Consider the following 24,466-nt stretch of genomic DNA (forward strand, 5'->3'; position numbering starts at 1 on the left):
CCGGCGAACGGTCTAGCCGATGGGAGGACTTAGTCACACGACATTTACATTTGTCATCAGTATAAAATACAATTAGAAAATGCGAAAGTGTTAGTTTTCTCATTCATAGTGTACACATATATAAAAAATGAAATTTTTTTATAAAATAAACTTTTATTTAACCAACAATTATGCGAATTATCAATTGCCAACCATTTAACATATACTTTATCTCCTTTCAATCTCAAAACTTTCTCAGCAAGTTATACATTAGGATAAATTGTTTGTTCTACTTCTTATTCAGAACGATTTCCTTTTACTACTTCTGCATCTAAAGCTTTTAACTTGTGTGAAGGATAACACTCAATTGCGAAAATCTCTGTTGTACAATTGGCTGTGTATTTGCCTTCAAAATCTTCTTTAAAGTTGTTGATTCGAAGTTCAACCCCATTTAAAATGTTGTTTTGTCTTTAGACTGAGTTGAACCTGGCTTGTGACTTTTTGTCACTGTTATTGTTCAGTGGTTTGCACTACTGTAATCACCAACTAGTTTTATAGGTAAGTCAAGTCACTTGTAATTACCTAGATGAGCAAATCTCTTGGTATTTTTTTTAGTGAAGTATTAAATCTTTCAACAACAAATGCTTTTATTTCAGTGAAAGTTGAATAATGACTAATATTCTGTTTTTTTATGAATTCTTGAATTTCTTTATTGTAGAATTCTTTATCCTTATTTGTTCATAGACTTCTTGCAGTTCTCTCTCTCTCTAGTAATGTTTTTTAAAAGTAACACATACATTTTTATTTGATTTATCCTTGACTGGAATAGCCAAATCAAATTCTGAAAAATATCAATAACAGTTAAGAAACATTTATATCATTTATTTATTTTTGAAATTCCTTTTAAGATCCAGAAATTCATTGCTACTAGACCAGCTTGCCATAAACCCTGTATACCACATGTGACATGATTTCTTTTAAATTTTTTCTCATCGATTTATGTAATTCACGAATAGTTTCTTCTTGAATATCATTAGGCTGTACCCCATCACCTACAAAATTTATTTTTAACAAATTGACTCTCTTTAGCTTTACATACTGTGCAAAGACCTTCAGTCTTATGACCTCCATTTTTAGTATTTAGTCTTTGAAGATGATCCATTTCAGTAAATTTTCTACATTTCACACACCAGATGTGATCGAACTAAAAGGCTGAGTGTGAAGCACGACCATTTATATAGATTAAGATTTAATAAATCTAATTTATTTCACCAAATGCAATTAATTTTACGTCTAAAGGCACAGTTTTCACTGTATCTTTTAATCTCAAAGTTATAAAATTTGACTTATACACTATTTTTATTGCTAGATTGGTAGGAATTAGTTGGTAAAGATTATCAGAGACACTGATCGAAAAATCCAAGTCATTGAACAGTAAGTCTATCTCTCCATTTATATCAAGCATCATCTTTTTAATGATAAAAGCATAATCAGAACGACGTATTTTTTTCTTCCTTTCCAGTCATCAGGGTAAATTCGAAGGCTTGTTTATCATAAGCCTTCATCTGTAGTAAATTAATCCTATGTAGTGATTGACTGATGGTGGTGAATGTATTAGATATTTTTTATGGTAACCCCCATGGCATCATCAAAGACAGCATATATTTTCTTCAAAGCCGAAAGAATCTTGATCTATTTATCATTCATAGTAAGATTTTTAATTCCTTTTTACTAGTGTAGGTATTAGTTAGTTGTTAAAATACTTGTATATTCAGCATTGGCAAAAAGATTATTTAATTTATTTGGTAAATATCTTTCATCCAATACAACAATAAAATATAATAGAACAATATAATATAATGTCTTTTGTCCAATACAATAAAATAATGTTAGTTAATTTAAAAATGCAAAGCAATTCTTTAGAAAAGAAAATTGAATTTGAAGATTTTATTCTTTATTAACGTCCAAAATTTTGGACTGTATTTTTTTCTAATTCTTCTAATTTTATTTTTGCACTGCACTTCTCGTTTATCTTCCAGGTGTTGAAGCAGCCTTTAGGCTGCACATTATTTCTAAATATGTTAATTTACTATATTCAGAGATTCATAAGGCTTGTAACTGTATCTCTGGTCATTATAGAACAACCCCCTTGAGTGAAGATATTGAACCAATTCTTCTGGAATATTTCCTCCAAATGAATCAGACACACATTTCTTATTATTTTCATCATAGTGTATTCAATTTCTGCCAGCATCATCAGCAATAAAAAAATTTAGCTATTCCAGATTCGTACACTTTTGTTTTGTTGGGTAATTTACAAACCATGCAGACACTAACAAAGTGTTTAAATTTCAGTTGTTTAGCTAATTTTTCTAGATCAAAATGTGATAAAGGTTCATATTTTTTAATATTTGTTGGAAATTTTCTTTTACTCCAGTACCATGTTGAGTTACTTTCTTCTCTAATGCTTAATTATGTGTTTTTGCTCTTCCAATTCTTTATCAGCTTTTTTCTTGTTTGTTACTGAACTTTCTACAGCAGCTGCTTTACCAGCTAATGAACCTGTAGTGGCTAAATATTGTAATGCTGCCAAAATACTGCTAGAAAACTACCTTCACACTTTTGTTAGTCCAAACACTTCTTTCCTTTTTGTTACATATTCAATAATTTTTTGCACAAGATGTATGGCGAATGATCAGAGTAAATTCCCAGCAGTTTTATTAGCTCTCTTTCTCTTTTTATCATCAGTTAAAAATTATCAGTACTCTATAATTAATGAATATTCTGTTTGATTTCAATTGCTTTACCTTAGTTTTTCCACTAAGTAGCAAACTCTAATCAATGATTAGACTAAAAAATTTTTAAGATGAATATTTTTAGACAGCACTGAAGTTATGCTACCGAAATTTTTGTAATTCTATTTTACAAAGCTCCACAAAAGCTTCATTGAAAAGCTTTTCCTTACTCATTCTCAATTTCCTTTTTTCTTTTCTTTTCATTCCACACCATTCTCAATCTTGCATATTTTCTTAAAATGATAATAATCACTTCTAACTTCGCGTTTTTTGGATTGGTGTCTTATGTTTTCACAGTTGTAGGAGTATGCTAAAAGGATATTCAATAAAATTTACTTATGTATTTCAGTCTGGGTTCTTCCTTGATGAAACTACAACAGATCTTTCAGCTTCAGTTCCAATATGTTCAATCCCTAATTTTCTCATATAGGATGAAATGGGTTTTTGATTTTCTTTTCTGGCATGCCATTCTTAAATCTAACTTTGTTGCTGTACTTCCAATATGTTTTATTGCCAATGCTATGTGTGATCTTGTATATTGTCGCTTGTATTACATCCTTTTAAAAAGAACATTTTTTAAAATATAATAATAATTTTACAATCCTCATCCATTTTCATCAACATCTAAACCTATGACTAATTTTCTCTTTCCATATATATTTCCCACAACTCTTGCCACAGACAGTTTTTCACCAAGTGCTGCAGCTTTAGCATAGACTCTCTCTTTTGCAGCTAACTGAAGTTCTTTGTCAGCTTGATATTTAGATTCTAAATCTTTGTCATCTCTATGGCCAATGTCATGATTTTTGCATGCTTCATCCAGTGGATTTATACCCTTACCACCATGTGCTAGTCTTTCATCTAGTTTAGTGAATGATATGCAGTATGAAAATCCCAGTAGATGCATCTCTGGAATTGGTAAATTAACTAAACCCTATTTACTAAACTTCTATGTATTTTTCACTCTCCCAAAAATCTGATGCTAGCAACTACTGCCCATTCTCACTTCTGCTAGCTTTATCCAAAATTCTTGAAAAAGTAATGTATTCAAGTATAGCATCACACATTCATAAAAATGAAGTACTAACAAAATATCAATTTTGGTTTGAGAAAGGCTTTTCAACAGAAATTACTATATACGCTTTCACTGATCAAATATAAAATGCACTGAATTACCGAACATTACCTATTGGAATATTTTCTGATCTCTCAAAGACTTTTGATTGTGTGAATCATGAAATTCTTCTAGATATTGTGGTATGAGTGGGACAGGATTTAAATGGTTTAATTCATATGTAATTTGAAGAATACAGAAGGTTCAAATTAACAGTACAGATAGCCCACAAAAAACAACAGAGTCCTCTACCTGGGCAGTATCAAGAATGGTGTCCCACAGGGTTCAGCCTTGGGTTCTTAATATATACTAATGACTTGCCACTCTGTATTCATGAAATTGCAAAGCTATTTCTTTTTCCCGATGATACAAGTATAGTAATCACACCCAACAAACACGAATCAGCTGAGGAATCTGTAAATAATGTCCTTCAGAAAATTATGAAGTTGTTCTTTGCAAATGGATTCTCACTAAATTTTGAGAAAACACAGTTTATACAATTCTGACAGTAAGTGGCGTAACACCATTGATAAATATAGAGTATGAATGGCAGTCTGTTGCAGAGGCAGAATATTCAAAATTTCTGGGTGTGTCCATTGATAAGAAATTGAATTAGAAGAAGCACATCACTGATCTGCCAAATTCTGTTAGGTTTAATTACTAATGCTGTTAGTGTTATTGCAAATTTTGGTGATTAACATATCAGTAAATTAGCCTACTATGCCTATTTTGATTCACTGTTTTCATATGTCATCATATATAGGGCAATTCATCTTTAAGAATATTCTTTGCACAAAAGCATGTGATCAGAATAATAGCTAGAGCTCACCCAAGATCACTTCGCAGATATTTGTTTAAGAAACTCAGGAAATATAAACTTCGCAGTTTATATATTCACTTATGAAATTTGTTGTTAATAACCCATTCCAGTTCAAAAATAACAGCACAGTGCGTAGCAACAACACTAGAAGAAAGGATGATCTTCACTATTCTGGATTAAATCTCACTTTGGCACAGAAAGGGGAGAATTATGGTGCCACAAAGATCTTTGGTCATTTGCCCCATGGCATTAAAAGTCTGACAGATAGCCGACCAACATTAAAAGTAAATTAAAAGAATTTCTGAATTACAAGTCTTTCTACTCAGTAGATGAATTTTTAGATATGAAGTAGTAACTGCAAAAAAAATTATTAATTACAATTTTGAACAAGGCCAATAATTATTAATTAATTATTTTGTGCCAAGAAAACTTATGTTAAAGAGACACATCCCACATCATTACGAAATTTTGTAATCAAGATCTATGCAGCAAGTATGTATGAATGTATGTATGTGAGATAGTTTGTTGAGAATCTGAGATATTGGATCCTTTTGGGATTGTAGAAAATGAAATCATTAAATTTATTCGTTACCTTCTGTGTTACTCCTGTTATTCGACTATGATAATTTTATTTTCAGTCATTTCTTCTCCTTGAACTACTGCTGTACTATTGATTACTTTATGAGCATGTTCATGTGATTACATTAAACTGGTTTTACATTTTTGTTTTATTAAGACTTGCACTGTGATCTCATCACAACTCTTTTATAAATTTGCATTTAATCTTGGGAAATAGTCACTAGCAATGTCTTTTCTACATCCTCATCTAAATGGACACTCTGGAAATCACACTTAAGTGCCTGGCAGAGGGTTTGTCAGATCATCTTCACAAGCTCTGATTTCCTTTATCTTATGATGGTACTCGTCTCTCCCTATGTAGGTGGGCGTCAACAAAATATATTTTAGCATTTGGAAGCGAAACTAGGTGATTGGAATTTTGTGGGAAGATCCCACCACAACGAGAAACGCCTTATTTTAAAATAATGTCTACATCAAGCCCTGTAGCATGTCAGTGACACTCTTTCCCCTGTTTCGCGATAGTGCGAAAGTGCTGAACTTCTTTGAACTTTCTCAATGTATTGCATTAATACTACCTGGTAAGGATCCCAGACCACGCAGCAGTACTCCAGCAGTGCACATGTAGTGTAGGCAGTCTCTTTAGTAGATCTGTTACATTTTCTAAGTGTTCTTCCAATAAAATGCATTCTTTGGTTTGCCTTCCCCACAACATTTTCTATGTGTTCTTTCCAATTTAAGTTCTTCATAGTTGTAATTCCTAAGTTTCAGTTGCGATTTTGGCATTTACATTTGACTGGTTTATCATGTAGCCGAAAAGCCAAAGATTCCTTTTGGCACTCATGTGGATGATCTCATACTTTTCATTATTTAGCGTCAAGTGTCATTTTTCGCACCATACAGAGACTTTTCTAAATCGTCTTGCAATTTCTTTTGATCTTCTGATGACATTACTAGACGATAAGCGACAGCATAATCTGCAACTATCCTGAAGTCGATGTTCAGATTTTCTCCTAAATCGTTTATACAGATAAGGAAAAGAAGTGAGCCTATGACTGTACCTTTGGGAACGCCAGAAATCACTTCTGTTTTTCTCAATGACTTACCATCAGTTACTAAGAACTGTGAATTCTTTGACAGGAAATCGCGAATCTAGTCACATAACTGAGACGATATCCCACAGGCATGCAATTTCACTACAAGCCGCTTGTGCAGTACAGTGTAAAAAGACTTCTGGAAATCTAGAAGAACAGAATCTATTTGATATCCTTGCTCACTAACACTCGACACTTCATGAGAGTAAAGAACTAGTTGTGTTTCACAAGAATGATATTTTCTAAATCCGTGTCGACTGACTTCAATAGACCATTCTCTTCGAGGTAATTCATAGTGTCTGAGCACAATATTTGATCCAATATCCTGCTGCATATTTAGTTAATGATATGAGCCTGTAATTTATTGGATTACTCTTACTACCTTTCTTGAATATTGGTGTGACCTCTGCAACTTTCCTGTCTTTAGGCACGGAACTTCGTCGAGTGAGTGATTATGTATGATTGTTAAGTATGGAGCTACAGCATCTGCGTAATCTGAATGAAACCTAATTAGTATACAGTGTGGATTGGAAGACTTGCTTTCATTAAGTGATTGAAGTTCCTTCACTACTCCGTGGTTATCTACTTCTACGTTAGTCATGTTGGCAGCTTTATATTCTTATAAAATCTCTTTGATTTTCTGCCAGGTTTCGAGACAAAGTTTCGTTGTGAAACTATTACAAGCTCTCGCATTGAAGTCCGCGCTAAATTTCAGCTTGTGTAAAAGATCGTCAGTCTTGGACATTTTGCTTTCGTTTAAATTTAGCATGCTGTGTTTCATTGCTTCTGCATTCTGCAACAGTGCTCTGGCCCCTTTCGTGTACCAAGGGGGAACACCGCCGTCGTCTGTTAATTTATTTGGTATAAATCTTTCAACTGCTGTCGCTGTTATTTCTTTGTATTCAAACCACATCTGGTCTACACTTATATTATTAATTCGGAAGGAGTGGAGATTGTATCAGAAAGGCGTCAAGTGAATTTTTATCAGATTTTTCGGGTAGGTACATTTTTCGTTTGTTTTCGGAGGCTTATGGTCTTACAATATTCCATCTCGCTACGGCAGCCCTGTGTTCATTAATCCCTGTATCCATTTTGATGATCGTTATCAGCTTTGGATTATTTGTTGCTAAGAGGTACCTGTGTTTTCACAACTGTTTACTATTGGCCCGGGCTCATGAACTAACTGCTCGGAATAATTTGGAGGCTGAGTTGCCACTGTTCTTACGATAGTCCGAGTTTGTGAGTTTGTGAAACGGCTTCTGGTGCAGTACACCACTAAGACAAGTTTTCCTTGTCGCCGTTACACAGCTATGCCCAAGGGTCAGGTAACAGGTTAGGAGAACGAATGTTCTACAACACTGCAACAAATCAGTAACAAAGTCACGCAAATGAGTTAAAAGGTTTACCTATCTTTGTGACTTGTCGAATAGTAAAGTCTGCAACACTGCATGTAATCTAACACGAGAAAGGCCCTCAGTGGCTAAGTGCAAGTAATCGTAGGTAAACTTCACAGTACATAGCAAACGCAATTTACAACAACTGTCTGTTCAATTCTAAGAGTTCACTAAACGACGTTTCCTGTCTACGTCTGCCCTGGACGATGATCTGTAACCAAGTGGGCGAGAGCTGCTCTTCCATCTTACGAGTAGGCTTCCGTCCGTTGTCGACCGGTCATTGCAGGATTGTACTCGGCAGGCAATTGGCCGAAGAGAAGCCGATATCTTCATCCTCAGCACCGCCCGTGCCTCTCGGACGAACAGCAATTTCCTCAACAATTAACATCCTCAGCAATTTGTAGCGCAATTGGCCGTCTTCCTGTTCCAAATCTCCATTTAATTTGGACTTTGGATTCATCTTCCTCAACCCCAGTGCGGAAAGAGGATATCTTCGTGTTCCTTTAATGCTTCGATATTCGCGAAGGGCAGCAGTACTATTGTTGTAGTTTTGACAAAACTGCTTTACGGGTAAAGCCCTGCTAACCTGGTCCAGACCCATGTTGATTGTCTCCAACTGCAATGCACAGTTTGGTACCCATACGGTAGTTTTCCATCTACACTTGCTAGAGTAACGAAACTTTAATTGTAATCACCCTGCATATGCTCTGTTGTCCCTTAAAACTGAAACGTCAGGAAGGGTACCAAATGACGAAATTTTATTCTACGCACAGGGTATGAATCGTACATGAATACGTTTGTAGATGACTGGAAAAAAGTGCAGGTCATTCCCGTTTTTAACAAAAGGTCGTAAGACAGATCCACACAACTACGGAGCTATATCATTGACGTCAATCTATTGTAGAATTATGGAACATGTTTAATGCTCAAGAATTACGACGTTCTTGGAAAATGGACAGCTCCTCTATAAAAATCAACGTGGATTCCGCAAACAGAGATCCTACGAAATTCAGCTCACTCTGTTCCTCCATGAGATCCACAGCGCAGTCGACAATGGCACTCGGGCTGATGCCGTGTTCCTTGATTTCAGTAAGGCATTTGACACCGTCCCGCACTGCCAAAAATTGTTCAAATGGATCTGAGCACTATGGGAGTTAACAGCTATGGTCATCAGCCCCTAGAACTTAGAACTACTTAAACCTAACTAACCTAAGGACATCACACAACACCCAGTCATCACGAGGCAGAGAAAATCCCTGACCCCGCCGGGAATCAAACCCGGGACCCGCATTGCCGTTTAATGAAAAACATGCGAGCTTACGGAGTATCTGAGCAGACCTGCGATTGGATTCAAGACTTTCTTGCAGATAAAACTCAGCACGTCGCTCTTAACTGAACTGCATCGACAGATGTACAGGTAACATCCGCAGTATCACAGGGAAGTGTGATAGGACTGTTGATGTTCACAATACATATAAATGGTCTAGTAACAAGCGTCGGATGCTCTTTAAGGCTATTCGCAGATGATGCAGTTGTTTATACCGAAGTAGCAACGCCAAAAGATAGTAAGAATTTGCAGAACGACCTACAGAGAATTGATGAATGGTGGAGACTCTGGCAGTTGTAACATCTGGCAAATGTAACATACTGCGCATTCATAGGAAAAGAAATCCACTACTGTACAGCTGCACTATTGATGACAAACAGCTGGAGACACCGTCTGCCGTAAAATATCTAGGCGTAACTACTCAGAGCCACCTTAAATGGAGAGAAACAGATAGTGGGAAAAGCAGACACAAGATTCAGATTCGTTGGAAGAATCTTAAGGACATTATGTCATCTACGAAAGATATGGCTTATAAGGCGCTTGTTCACCCGATTCTTGAGAATTTTTTATCTATCTGCGATCCCTATCAGGTAGGACGGATAGAGGCGATAGAGAAGATCCAACGAAGAGCGGCGAGTTTCGTCACCTGATCGTTTAGCTGGCGAGGGAGCGTTACGGAGATGCTAAAGAAACTCCACTGGCAAACGTTACAAGAGACACGTTGTGCATCACGGAGAGATTTACTACTGAAATTTCGGGACAGCACTTTTCAGGATGGGTCAGACAACATATTACTCCGCCCTCCTCCCCCCCCCCCCCCCCCCCCACATATATCTCCTCGCGTATGGACCACCGGGAGAAAATTCGAGAAATTAGCGCCAATACAGAAGCTTACCGACAATCATTCTCCCCACGCACTATTCGCGAGTGGAACAGGGTTGGAGGGATCAGATAGTAGTACCAAAAGTAACCTCCGCCACACACCATTAAGTGACCTGCGGAGTGTGATGTAGATGTAGATGATTCGAGTGTGGGCAGGGCGTGAAGTTCAGTACACTGAGCTGCCACCTCTTGCGGGAACAGAGGCTCTAATCCGGCTGAGTACAGAATCGAACTAAACTTGCGTGACAGATACGGTTACAACACTCCGTAGTGTTTAATTCTATCCTACGCAATGTTGTGTCAGACGAACGGTGGCTTGTCAGTCTGTAGCCAGCTTCCGTACTTGGCTGTTGGCACTACTCATAATGCCAGATAATGTTCTCCAGACATACGGCAAACCAAAACCCCTCCATAGGATTTCCATCGGGTTTTTCACTACAAATCGATCGTTTCCAATCAGTCACTGTTCACTGGCGTCGCTCCTTTCATCACCTCAAGCGTCGCTAGCATTCCCGCGTAGAGTGGCCGCGTGGTTCAAGGCGCCATGTCACGGATTGCTCGGCCACTCCCGCCGGAGATTCGAGTCCTCCCTCGGGCATGGGTGTGTGTGTGTTGTTCTTAGAATAAGTTAGTTTGAATAGTGTGTAAGTCTAGGGACCGATGACCTCAGCAGTTTGGTCCCTTAGAAATTCACACACATTTGAACATTTGAACACTGACCAAGGAAATACGTGGTACATGACGAGTTGCTTGGCCACTGTACCTCATTCCTTTTAACTTCCTGCGCGCAGTTATCGTACCAGCCGGGCTGCTACTAGGACTTTGGAACTCACTAGCGATTCCTTCCGCTGATTTCATGCGACTTCTTACAACAATCCTCCTCAGTGCTCGACAATCCCATTCAGGTGTGGATACACGTATAAGATCCGTAACAGATTCCTCGTGCTACATGCAAATAAATGCAAATAAAAAATATAGATGCTCCATTTGCATATGATGTTCGGATAATTCAACCATTGAAACTTCCTGGCAGATTAAAACTGTGTGCCCGACCGAGACTCGAACTCGGGACCTTTGCCTTTCGCGGGCAACTGCTCTACCATCTGAGCTACCGAAGAACGACTCACGCCCCGTCCTCACAGCTTTACTTCAGCCAGTACCTCGTCTCCTACCTTCCAAACTTAACAGAAGCTCTCCTGCGAGGTTCGTCGTCCAGGGCACTCATCAGCTTCAACATTTTCACGATCTTCTTCAACACGCTTAAAACACTCGTAAACCTCTGTTTTTCCCATAGCAGACTCATCAAAAACCATATCTAACCTGACTATAATTTTGTTGAAATTTATTCTCTCCGTACAGCAATATTTAATGCAAATTCTTTTGTCCATTTTTAAAAAAAATAAATTATCGTCGATACTACCAAAGCACCTGTAACCTTCTTGACAGCTGACAATAGTCTACTCGTAAATATTGAATATGACTAACATTGTACACATATTTTTCAAATACGCTTACAGACACAATGACGAAATAGTCACTCTAGTCGGACTAACACAATACACGAAATTACAATTTCACTTTCAGTTACTGAACACTCCAGGTGTAGCAAGAACTGTTGCGTTTCTGGGAGTCCGTCACAGAAAACTTCTACTTCTTAGCTGAAACTCAACGTAAGAGTAAGCCTTAAATTGTACAGATTAGATGCACTATATTACGTTCAAATTGGTATCGGAATACATCCATCGTTTTGGGAGGAGATAGCAGATACCCATTTATTCATATGCACAGGCGTTTGGTTCTAGATTTGTAGTAGTTCCTATATGAATCAGGATTTATGACTTCAGTTTCTAAGCAAAGTAATTTACTCTACAATGTTATGTTTCGGAAGAAGTCAGTTGTATTCTGTGATCCATACGGAGTTAATTCACTTATTTAAAAGTAAACTCTGCCTATACGTATCTGCACACAGCATCCCCGATGATTGAAAGCGCATAAAGTGGAAGGACCGATCCAACACTGTGCAACAACCTTTAGAAGCATCGAGGCCTACGAGGAAGATAGACCGTGGCGCGTACGACACAGCACATGACACCGCTGGTCTTAGGAGTACGAGTACCAACAGACGTCTACAGAGGGGGGCGAGTAACTATTTCAGACGAGTTTCACAACACTAGCCTACAACATTTTACTTTTTTTTGCAAACTGGCACGAAAACAGCGAATCTTTGTTTTTTTCGAGTACACTGATAACAAAAATGTTAATGATAATCCAAGATTAGCTCTCGTTTTAAATTTATGACAACTTTACGTTATTGCCTATATAACTTAATGCATGCGTTTACCTTGGCATTACCCTTGGAGGAAGGTAACGGGAGGTGCAGCTGCTTTTCCTGGCGTTTGTAGTTTTCTGCAGGTCCCCCCTTATATTTTCGTCTCACTAAGACGTAGCAATTTCTCGCGCAAATAGAGAAATGCTTTCCCAGTTACGCCCACGGCCTAAACGCAGTAATATGAAGAGCAGGGAGAATTATGTGCTTGGATTCGACAAGTGCTTCGTGCATAACATTGTGGGGTCCTGGTTCAAGTGGCTGACGCTGACCTGATTAGTGTCCAGCAATAATCAGCCACCATTAATACACTCTACTTTCCATGTCGGAAATTTGCTAGTAGAAGCGTTCTCCGTGTTCGTCGGTTACAGCACCATAGTTGTCAGTAAAGAAGTCCAAGTGGGAATCTAGGAAATGTAACTTCAAGAACACGTTGCACTCGAGTGTACTGTAGCAGTGCAGAAGATTTTCCAGAAGATCCTTATAGTTTTCTATCCTTTTATTTTCCAGAAAGTTTGTTGACACTTGAACAAAGGCATCGCAAGCTGACTTTTCACCACGTGTCAGGACGGTGTTGAAATGCTCTTTTTTTTTTTTTTTTTACAGTTTGCATATCTGGGGACCCACGAAAATCCTCCCTTATACACTCCTGGAAATTGAAATAAGAACACCGTGAATTCATTGTCCCAGGAAGGGGAAACTTTATTGACACATTCCTGGGGTCAGATACATCACATGATCACACTGACAGAACCATAGGCACATAGACACAGGCAACAGAGCATGCACAATGTCGGCACTAGTACAGTGTATATCCACCTTTCGCAGCAATGCAGGCTGCTATTCTCCCATGGAGACGATCGTAGAGATGCTGGATGTAGTCCTGTGGAACGGCTTGCCATGCCATTTCCACCTGGCGCCTCAGTTGGACCAGCGTTCGTGCTGGACGTGCAGACCGCGTGAGACGACGCTTCATCCAGTCCCAAACATGCTCAATGGGGGACAGATCCGGAGATCTTGCTTCTAGAGCACGTTGGGTGGCACGGAATACATGCGGACGTGCATTGTCCTGTTGGAACAGCAAGTTCCCTTGCCGGTCTAGGAATGGTAGAACGATGGGTTCGATGACGGTTTGGATGTACCGTGCACTATTCAGTGTCCCCTCGACGATCACCAGTGGTGTACGGCCAGTGTAGGAGATCGCTCCCCACACCATGATGCCGGGTGTTGGCCCTGTGTGCCTCGGTCGTATGCAGTCCTGATTGTGGCGCTCACCTGCACGGCGCCAAACACGCATACAACCATCATTGGCACCAAGGCAGAAGCGACTCTCATCGCTGAAGACGACACGTCTCCATTCGTCCCTCCATTCACGCCTGTCGCGACACCACTGGAGGCGGGCTGCACGATGTTGGGGCGTGAGCGGAAGACGGCCTAACGGTGTGCGGGACCGTAGCCCAGCTTCAATGAGACGGTTGCGAATGGTCCTCGCCTATACCCCAGGAGCAACAGTGTCCCTAATTTGCTGGGAAGTGGCGGTGCGGTCCCCTACGGCACTGCGTAGGATCCTACGGTCTTGGCGTGCATCCGTGCGTCGCTGCGGTCCGGTCCCAGGTCGACGGGCACGTGCACCTTCCGCCGACCACTGGCGACAACATCGATGTACTGTGGAGACCTCACGCCCCACGTGTTGAGCAATTCGGCGGTACGTCCACCCGGCCTCCCGCATGCCCACTATACGCCCTCGCTCAAAGTCCGTCAACTGCACATACGGATCACGTCCACGCTGTCGCGGCATGCTACCAGTGTTAAAGACTGCGATGGAGCTCCGTATGCCACGGCAAACTGGCTGACACTGACGGCGGCGGTGTACAAATGCTGCGCAGCTAGCGCCATTCGACGGCCAACACCGCGGTTCCTGGTGTGTCCGCTGTGCCGTGCGTGTGATCATTGCTTGTACAGCCCTCTCGCAGTGTCCGGAGCAAGTATGGTGGGTCTGACACACCGGTGTCAATGTGTTCTTTTTTCCATTTCCAGGAGTGTATTTTCGCCTCACTAAGACGTAGCAATTTCTCGCGCAAATAGAGAAATGCTTTCCCAGTTACGCCCACGGCCTAAACGAAGTAACATGAAGAGCAGGGAGAATTATGTGCTTGGATTCGACAAGTGCTTCGTGCATAACATTGTGAGGTCCTGGTTCAAGTGGCTGACGCTTAGGCCAATCTTACTTGTTATAATGAAGTGCTTTGGCGTGGCTATCCCGGAGGCACAGGAAGCAATAGAATTTAGTATAGATCTGGTGTAGCCCAAGTAATATGCCTATGACTTTCAGATCCCCGGAAATCCCCCGTTTAATTTATCATAGTTCAACAGCAACAACAACTATTGTTTCATGTTACCATGTGTTTGTTTCATGTAACGTGCATACCCAATCGGAATTGGTGGTAACACGTTGCCATTATGCAGTAGCACACACTTGAGACTTACTTTGCAGGAGTCCATGAACAACCTCCACTGATCACTTTTATAATCAGTGCCAATAGCTATCATTAATCCCTGTACTTCGATGCAAAATGCGAAATTCTTTTAGCTTTCAAAAAATGAAGGGAATGGCATATGCCTGTTACGGAAAGGAGTCATATTTACCGTCTTATCAAGATAATAGCGCTATTGTTGTCTTGATGCCAACAGTTTAGCTTTACTTTTAGGCAATTTCAGATCTCTCACTAGATTGTTAAGTTCACATTGTTATTTGGTGAATCTCTGTACACTCATCGTTACAGACACAATCAGGATCTTTCGAAGAACTGGATTTCGAAGACGATGGAGCACCACTACCGTCCTCATCACTCTCGCAATCAGGTGGGACAGAAACAGGCAGTCCGTCTCAGTGAGGGACTGACCGCACGGCCGACGGTGTGTTAGGATATGTCAAAAAAAGACTTTTCTTCTTGGAAGTACCATGTGTTAATGGAGTTGTCATACAAAAATTACACATGGTTTGATGGTTCTCGCCAGATCATGGATATTTGCAGAGCCCGCGTAAAATCTTTTACGATTCAACCGCGAATGAAGACTCGAGACACAACGTATGCAACATACATGAGGAACCCAGGGCTTGTCCTGGTCCTCGATTTCACAGCCAAAGCACAGTCTGTACTCTTTCCTAATATATGGTGCTATTGGCCTCCTTTACGATTTCAATGCAGCCTGTCAGCAAATGTAGCAAAAATTGTCAGCATTGTCTACACATTTGCGAGGCATGTTGAATCACAGGAATCACGATGAGCACATGTGCTAACTACACCTCAGTAACACCTTCTTCCAGCTCCCGAATAGAAGACAACTTATAACGGACTGATATTTAGAGATGAAAGTCGTTTAATACTGTTGCGATTCAAGATTTCTTTCCACTTCTGTATCGTAAATGTACTAATTTTGGCTCATCATCCTTCTGACTGGTTTGATGCGGCCCGCCACAAATTCCTCTCCTGTGAAAACCATTTCATCTAAGAGCAGCACATGCAACCTACGTCCTCAATTATTTGCTGGATCTATTCCAGTTTTTTCGTTCCGCTACAGTTTTTCGCTCCACAGCTGTCTCTAGTACCATTAGCTATTCCCTGAGTTTAGCACATATTCTACCATCCTGTCCCTTCTTGTTGTCAGTGTCTCCCACACATTCCTTTCCTCGACGATTCTGAGGAGAACTTCTTCACTGCATAACTTATCAGTCTATCTAATTTTCAACATTCTTCTGTAACACCGCATCACAAATGCTTCGATTTTCCCACAGTCCACTTTTACTACCATACAATTCTGTGCCCCAAAAGTACTTTCTCAGAACTTTCTTCCTCAGATTAAGGCTCTGTTTGATATTAGTAGACTTCTCTCGGTCAGGAATGTCCTTTTTGGCAGTGCTATTCTGTTTTTTATGGCCTTCTTGCTCCGTCCGTCATGGGTCATTTAGCTGCCTAGGAAGCAGAATTCTTGACCTTCAGCTGCTTCGTATCAACCAGTCCTGATGTTAAGTTTCTCGATGTTCTCATTTCTGCTATTTTTCATTACTTTCTCCTTTCTTTGGTTTACTCTCAATCCATATTCTGTGCTCATTAGACTTCATTCCTTTCACCAGATCCTGTAATTCTTCCTCACTTTCGCTGAGGATAGCAATGTCATCAACGAATCTTGTAATTGATATCATTTCACCTTGAATTTTAATTCCACTCTTGAACCTCTCTTTTATTTCCGTCATTGGTACTTTGATGTATCGGATTAACAGTAGGGGCGAAAGACTACATCCCTGTCTTACATCCTTTTTAATCCGAGCACTTCCTTCTTGGTCTTCCACTCTTATTTTTCCCCTTAGGTTATTGTATATATTGCATAGTACCCGTCTTTCCCTACAGCTTAAAGCTATTTTTCTCGGAATTTCGAACAACTTGCGCCATTTGACATTGTCGAACGCTTTTTCCAGGTCGACAAATCCTACGAATGTGTCTTGATTTTTCTTTATTCTTGCTTCCATTACCAACCGCAACGTCAGAATTGCCTCCCTGCTGCTTTTATCTTTCCTAACGCCAAACTGATCGTCATCTAACACATCCTCAATTTTATTTTCCATTCTCCTGTACATTATTCTTGTCAGCAACATGGGTGCATGAGCTGTTAAGCTTATTGTGCGATAATTCTCGCACTCGTCGGCTATTACAATCTTTTGAATTGTGTGGATGAAGTTTTCCCGAAAGTCAGATGCTATATCGCTAGACTTGTGCATTCAACACACGAACGTGAATAGTCGTTTTGTTGCCACTTTCCCCAAACATTTTAGAAACTCTGATGGAATGTTATCTATTCCTCCTGCGATATTTGATTTTAAGTCTTCCAAAGCTCTTTTAAATTATGATTCTAATAATTGATATGCTATCTCTTCTCTATTGACTCCTGTTTCGTCTTCTATGGCATCATCAGACATATACTTCCCCTCATAAAGACCTTCAGTGTTCCATTTACACCTAACCACTCTCCTTCTCTGAACTTAAAAATGAAATTCCCATTGCACTCATAATGTAGCTGCCCCCGATTTTAGTTTCTCCGAAGGCTTATTTCACTTTTATATATGTTGAGTCAATCCATCGACGATAATTTCCTTTTCGATTTCTTCACATTTTTCATGCAGCTATTTCGCCTTAGCTTCCACGCACTTCCTAATTAGTTTATTCCTAAGCAACTTGTATTTCTATGTTCCTGAATTTCCCTGAAGATTTTTGTTCTTCCTCCTGTCATCGACGAATTTAAGTATTTTTTCTGTTAACCGTAGCTTCTTCGCAGTTGCCCTACCTACAGTTTTCTTTCCAACTTCTGTGAATGCTCTTTTTAGAAATGCCCTTTCCTCTTCAACTGAACTGCCTACTGAGCTATTCCCTATCGCACTTACTATTGCCTAATAGAAATACAAGAGTATCTCTTCAGTCCTTAGTTCTTCCGTATCCCCTGCAGGCCGGGTGACCAAGTGGTTCTAGGCGCTTCAGTCTGGAACCGCGCGATCGCTACGGTCGCTGGTTCAAATCCTGCCTCGGGCATGGATGTATGTGATGTCTTTAGGTTAGTTAGGTTCCAGTAGTTCTGAGTTCTAGGGGACTGATGACCTCACATGTTAAGTCCCATAGTGCTCAGAGCCATTTGAGCCATCTTCTGTGACCCACTTATTTGTGCATTGATTTTTTTTCTTGACTAGTTTTTTTAAACTTTAGCCTACCCTCTATCACTACTAAATTGTGACCTGAGTCATCTGCTCATGGGTATGCATTACAACCCAGTATCTGATTTCGGAATCTCTGCCTCACCGTAATAAAATGCAACTGAAATTTTCTCGTATCTCTCGTATTTTCATAGTGTACCTCCTCCTCTTGTGATTCTTGAACAGAGTGTCCGCTATTACTAGCTGAAATTTATTGCAGAAGTTAAATAACCTTTCTCCTCTTTCATTCCTAACGCCAGTCCCGTATTCTCCCATAACCTTTTCTTCTACTCCTTCCTCTACAACCGCATTCCATTCCCCCATCACTATTAGATTTTCGTCCCCCTTTACGCAAGTGCAACATCCTCATATACTTTCTCTATCTCCTCCTCTTCATCTTGTGACGTCGGCATGTATACCTGAACTATTGTTGTTGGTGCTGGTTTGTGCCGATTTTGATAACAACCCTATCACTGAACAGTTCACAGTAACTCACTCTCTGCCCTACCATCCTATTCATAACGAATCCTGTTCCCTTTATATCATTATTGTTGCTGTTGATGTTACCCTCTACCCATCGGATCAGGAATCCCTGTCTTCTTTCCATTTCGCTTCACTGACCCAAAATATATCTAGACTAAGCCTTAGCATTTCCATTTTCAGATTTGCTAAGTTTTCTACCACGGACAAATTTCTGACATATTATGCGTCGACTCGAAGAAGAATATCTTTTCGTTGATTTTCAGTCTTTTTCTCATGGTCATCTCCACCTTGTCAGCCCCCTCCCGGAGATCTGAAAAGTGGTAGTCCGTAATCTTTCGCCAATGGAGAGATCATCATGACACAGTTTCAGTTACAGGCCACGTCGCCTGTGGAAACACATTACGTGCCGATAATGCAGTGGTGTCCATTGCCTTCTGCATTCTCACGCCGTTGAGCATTGATGATTCTTTGCCTTTGGGGGCAGATTCCTTCCCGAAGGGCAAGAGAGTGCATTGAACTTCTGTCCGCTCCTCTGCCTCTTCGACAATGCCTTTGGCTGAATGTGGTGTGACCCCTTATGCTGGGAGTCTTAGGCTCCCACTGTTGATGATTTTTATTTGAAATTTAGACTGTAGTGGCGTTCGTACCCGGGACCGAGAACATTTTGGTTACTAATCGAAAACGGTACCCCTAAAGAACGAATTCTTCCCTCTACGTTTCCTAAAGCCAAACTGACTGCCATACAACACATTCTCAGTTGTTTTTTTTTTTTCAATTCTTCTACACATTATTCTTGTCAGCAGCTTGGATGCACGAGCTGTTAAGCTGATTAAGCGATAATTCTCGCACTTGTAAGCTCTTGCAATCTTCGGAACTGTGTAGATGATGTTTTTCCGAAAGCCAGATGTTATATCGCTAGACTCAAACAGTCTACACACCAACGTGAATAGGCGGTTTGCTGCCACTACCCCATTGATTTCAGAATTTCTGATGGAACGTAATGTATCCCTTCTGCCTTGTTTGCTGATAAGTCTTCCAAAAATCTTTTAAGTTCTGATTCTAATATGGATCCCCTACCTCTTCTATTTTGACTCGTGTTTCTCCTTCTGTCACTCATCAGTCAAGTCTCCCCCTCATAGACGCCCTAAGTGTACTCTTTTCGCTTATCTACTCTCTCGCCTGATTTAACAGTGGAATTTCCATTGCTTTCTCAATGTTACCACCCTTGCATTTAATTTCTTCTGAGGCTGTTTTGACTTTTCCCTATGCTGAGTCAGTCATTCCGAGAATCATTTCTTCTTCGTTTTCTTCCCTTTTTCATGTACCAATTTCGCCTTTGTGTCCCTACACTTCGTGTTTCTGTCAGTCCTAAGTGAACTGCACTTCTGTATACCTGAATTTCCCTGAACATTTTTGTGCTTTCTTCTTTTATCGATCAACTGAAGTATTTCTTCTGTTACCCATAGTTTCGTACCAATTACCTTCGTTGTACCTATGTTTCTCATTCCATCTTTTGCGATTGCTCTTTTTAGATATGTCCATTTCTCTTCAACTGAACTGCTTACCAAGTAATTCCTTATCGCAATATATATAGCCACGTAGAACTTCAAATGTATATCTTCATTCCTTAATAATTTCATATCCCACTTCTTTGTACACTGACTCTTCTTGACTAGTTTTTCAAACTTCAGCCAATAATGTATCACTATTTAATTGTGATATGAGTCCATATCTACTCATGGGTACGCCTTACAATCCAATATCTGATTTGGTATCTCTGCCTCACTATTATATAATCCAGCCGAAATTTTCCCGTATCTGCCGGCCTTCTCTTAGTATACCTCCTCCTCTCGTGATTCTTGAACAGAGTGTTCGCTATTATTAGCTGAAATTTATTGCATAACCCAACTAATCTCTCTCCTCTTTCATTCCTAGCGCCAATCCATTATTCTCCCATAATCCTTTCTCCTACTCGTTCCCAGTATTACATTTTTGTCCCCCTTTACGTAGTGAATTACAAGTGCAATATCCTCATATACTTTCTGTATCTCTTCACCTTCAGCTTGAGACGCAGTCATGTACCCCTGAACTACTGTTACCGATGTTGGGTTGTTATCGATTCTGATGAGAACAACCCTACACTGAAATGTTCACAGTAACTCACTCTCTGCCCTGCTTTCCTGTTCCTAACAAACCCTACTCCCGTTAGACCATTTCCTGATGCTGCTGATATCACCCTCTACTCACCTGACCAGAAATCCTTGTCTTCTATCCATTTTTCTTTACTGACCCCTCCTGTATCTAGATAGAGCCTATGAATTTTTTCCCTTTCCAGGTTTTCTAGCTTTTCTACTACGTTAAAACTTCTGACATTCAGTGCTCCGACTCGTGAAACGTTCGCCCTTCATTGGTTATTGCAATTTTTTTCACGGTGTCCTCCTCTTGGCAGTCCTCTCCTGGAGATTCGAATGATTGTCTAGTCCGTTATCTTAAGTCAATCATGACATTTTTCCAGTTACAAGCAACATCTCTTGTGGATACACATTATGTGTCTTTAATGCAGTAGTTTCCGTTGCCTTTATCATCCACGTGCCGTTGATCACTGCTGATTGTTCTGCCGTAATAGCAAGAGAGTACCCGAAACAATGTCCGCTCTTCCGCCTTCTTCGATAAGGCCGTTTGCTGAATGAAGGTGACTCCTTATGCCGGAAATCTTCGGCCGCCATTGCTGATGATTTTTATTAAAAATATAAGCACTGGCGTGGCTTGAATGCAGGACCAAGGACGTTTTAATTACTGATGAACGACGCTACCATTTTTTGTGGCCCTGGACCTATCTCCTTATCTAACTAAGTGTAATATCCAAAAAGAAAAGCAATGAAAATCAAATCTAACCTACTTGGCACTGCCACATTAACGCTGTCATAAAAGAAGGAAAGAACTATCCCTCTTCAGGCATGGCCCCTAACTGTTTCCAAAAATACTCTCAAGGCGATAGGTTCCACGGATCTACGTTTTACTTATTTCTTTATTTTTAATTACATGATTATAAGTAGCTAATGTGTGCCAAAGAAAACGCTACAAAACAGAATGTTAGAATAAAAATATGATTCAAAATATCAACTAACTTGCAATTTAGGCTATTCTGCCTTTGACGTGATGCTCTATGATCCATCACACTGAGTTTGGCACTCCCCAACTACTGAGGGCGTGGGGGGGGGGGGGGGTATATGGTACCTCGGTATGAGCATTTTGCAGATATCGCCAGTAATCAAGCTCCACTTTCTCCCCTTCGCCGAAGATGTAGTCGATTGTCACTCCCTTGAATCATGTAAGAGCATTATATTCGACAAGGGGATATTAATAGTCATCCGCACGCTGAAGGGACTCAAGGTCAATCACGTCAGGTAATACACAGAGGTAACAAGCTAAGATCTTCTGTGTCAGTCGCCAAACGCTGGGCGACGACACGCACGTAAAGTGATGTTTATTGGTGTCCAGGAGGCAACAGTCGGGACAAAGTGGGGAGTCCATTAATCCGATTGCGCGGAGCCGATGTCTTGTCGCATATTTTTTGTTGGTGACTTGATACCACATTGTGCGCGTGGTGGTTGGCAGAAAGTGGTGGTGTATCGTTTTCTACAACTGCCATTGGCAGTCGGTACTTACTTTATGCCATGTTATGCAGGGCTACCTGCAGAAAGGTGGTGTAAAAATCTTTTGCTTCAGAGGATGCGTTGCAGGGAGATCCGAGGCCACATAGCTGTATTCCAGAATGAATGTCGATACATTGGAGAGCTGCGTTGCGACTTGCAGCACCGACACCGGCGGGACGTGAGAGACCGGCATTTGGACCTCTATAGACTTGAGAGAGACAAAATGGTTCAAATGGCTCTGAGCACTATGGGACTTAACAACCGAGGTCATCAGTCCCCTAGAACCTAGAACTACTTAAACCTAACAAACCTAAGGACATCACACATAATCATGCCCGAGGCAGGATTCTAACCTGCGACCGTAGCGCTCGCGAGGTTCCAGACTGAAGCGCCTAGAACCGCTCGGCTACACCGGCCGGCTGAGAGAGACACATTGACTTGACTATCGTTTCCACATATTGCTCACACAAAGGGCAGCCGCCGTTAACCAGTTCCAGCCCTCCATCACGTAGGGGCAGGAGGAGGGTGTCATAATGTACTTTAAATACATGTCCTGTTGATAGGAAATAACCGAAGGCTGCCTGAAGTGTGCGACCTATCGCAGCTGGTAGGGGGAGGACACGTGCCACGTGATTGAGTTTTGATGCCATGTTGAGTTTCAGGTATTCCACACGATGCAGCTGGTTCAAGTTCTGGAGCAGGTTCTGGGACATCATCGAGCGTACAATCTGTAGTAACCGTCAATAGTTTGCAGCGGCCGATCCGTGTACACCCTTTATAAACATGACTCCCAAATATCTGATTTCAGTTACTGTCTGGAGTGGGGCGACAGCACCCGACCTGAGATCACGCGCAATATCCAGTACTCCAGACTTGTTGATCTGCATCGCTGTTTAGTACACTGCATACTTCATCAGCGGAAAGAATCAGCAGTAGCAGGTCGTCGGTGTACACCATATAGCAGAAGGTGCTGTCCTGCAGGGTGATGCCAGACAGCCTGTGGTTGAGACCCCATGGAGTGGCTCGAGTGTGATTGCATAAAGGTATGTGCAAAGATAGCAATCTTGGCGTAGAAACCTCTTGATGGGTGTTGGGCCCATCATCCATCTGTTGACATGGATCTGAGAGCAGGCTGCTGGCAGAAGGCGCTGCAGATTGTCGTTGAGCCTGGGAGGAAATCTCATATTCTCCATCACCTGTAGGAAGAAGTTATGGTGCACTCTATCAAAGGCAGAATTGAAATCGATGGAGACGATCGTCGTTCGCAGGTGGCATGGCGAGGCATTCGCTATTAAGTCCCTCAAGCCACGGGTGTCCATTTGTATGTTGATGTCTCGCCCCTTGACGTCTATTCTGGGGCAAGAATCATGGGCAAAGTCGTCTTAACGTGGGCTGCCAAAAGCCTGGCGAAGATCCTGTAATCATAATTCAACATTATAACTGGCCAATAGTCACTAACTGATTGCCCTCCTGCTGGCATGTGTACTGGTATGAGAAGTCCTTCGATGAACGATGGTGGTATCGTGTTTAGTCCAGGGACATTAGTTCTCAGAACACTATAATGCAGTGGGGCATCATGATGTCACAGAAGGTCCAGTAAAACTCAACTTGTAATCCATCAGGCCCTGGAGACTTACTGATGGCACCTTTGGCAAAGGAGTTCTCCATCTTCACAACGAGATTTCCTCGATTAATGTTATTGCAGTTGACCGGTCGCGAGTGTGTGACACCTACTGTAACACTTCCACAGTGGCCTTGTCGTCTACGGCACTTCCCTGGTAAAGATGACGATAATTATCCTTCGTGGTTTTCACTATGGTTGCTTGGATCGTACAGGAGCGACCTTCTTGCTTTGTAAGGCACGTGGTTAACTGTTGGTGGTAGCAGTACACGTCCACCAAAATGTAGTGCACCATGGGGACCTCTGCATCTGTTTGGTCGTATCGTCATGAGCAGACTATGGCGCCTTCTAAGTGGCTCTTCGTCAACGATAATACGTGAGCCTTGAGTTCGTGTCATTCTCATTGTCTGGCTAGCGATGAGAGTAGAGCATAGGGGTCCCTGAGCACCACATAGTAAAAGTCTAGGGTCTGCCGGTGCCACGTACATTTGTCCTTGCCCAACAGTATAAGTGTCTTGCGGATTGCTGGTTTGGTGTAGAGAGCCACCACGCCAAATTCGAGTGGTATCGGACTTGCCAACGGCAGTCTGGGTAATGGAGGTATGTTGCATTAACCTTCCAAAGGCTGTTACTATGCCAGGCTTGTTGAGGGTGGAGAT

This window comes from Schistocerca serialis, chromosome 4 (assembly GCF_023864345.2).
Source record: "Schistocerca serialis cubense isolate TAMUIC-IGC-003099 chromosome 4, iqSchSeri2.2, whole genome shotgun sequence".
NCBI classification, from domain to species: Eukaryota; Metazoa; Arthropoda; class Insecta; order Orthoptera; family Acrididae; genus Schistocerca; species Schistocerca serialis.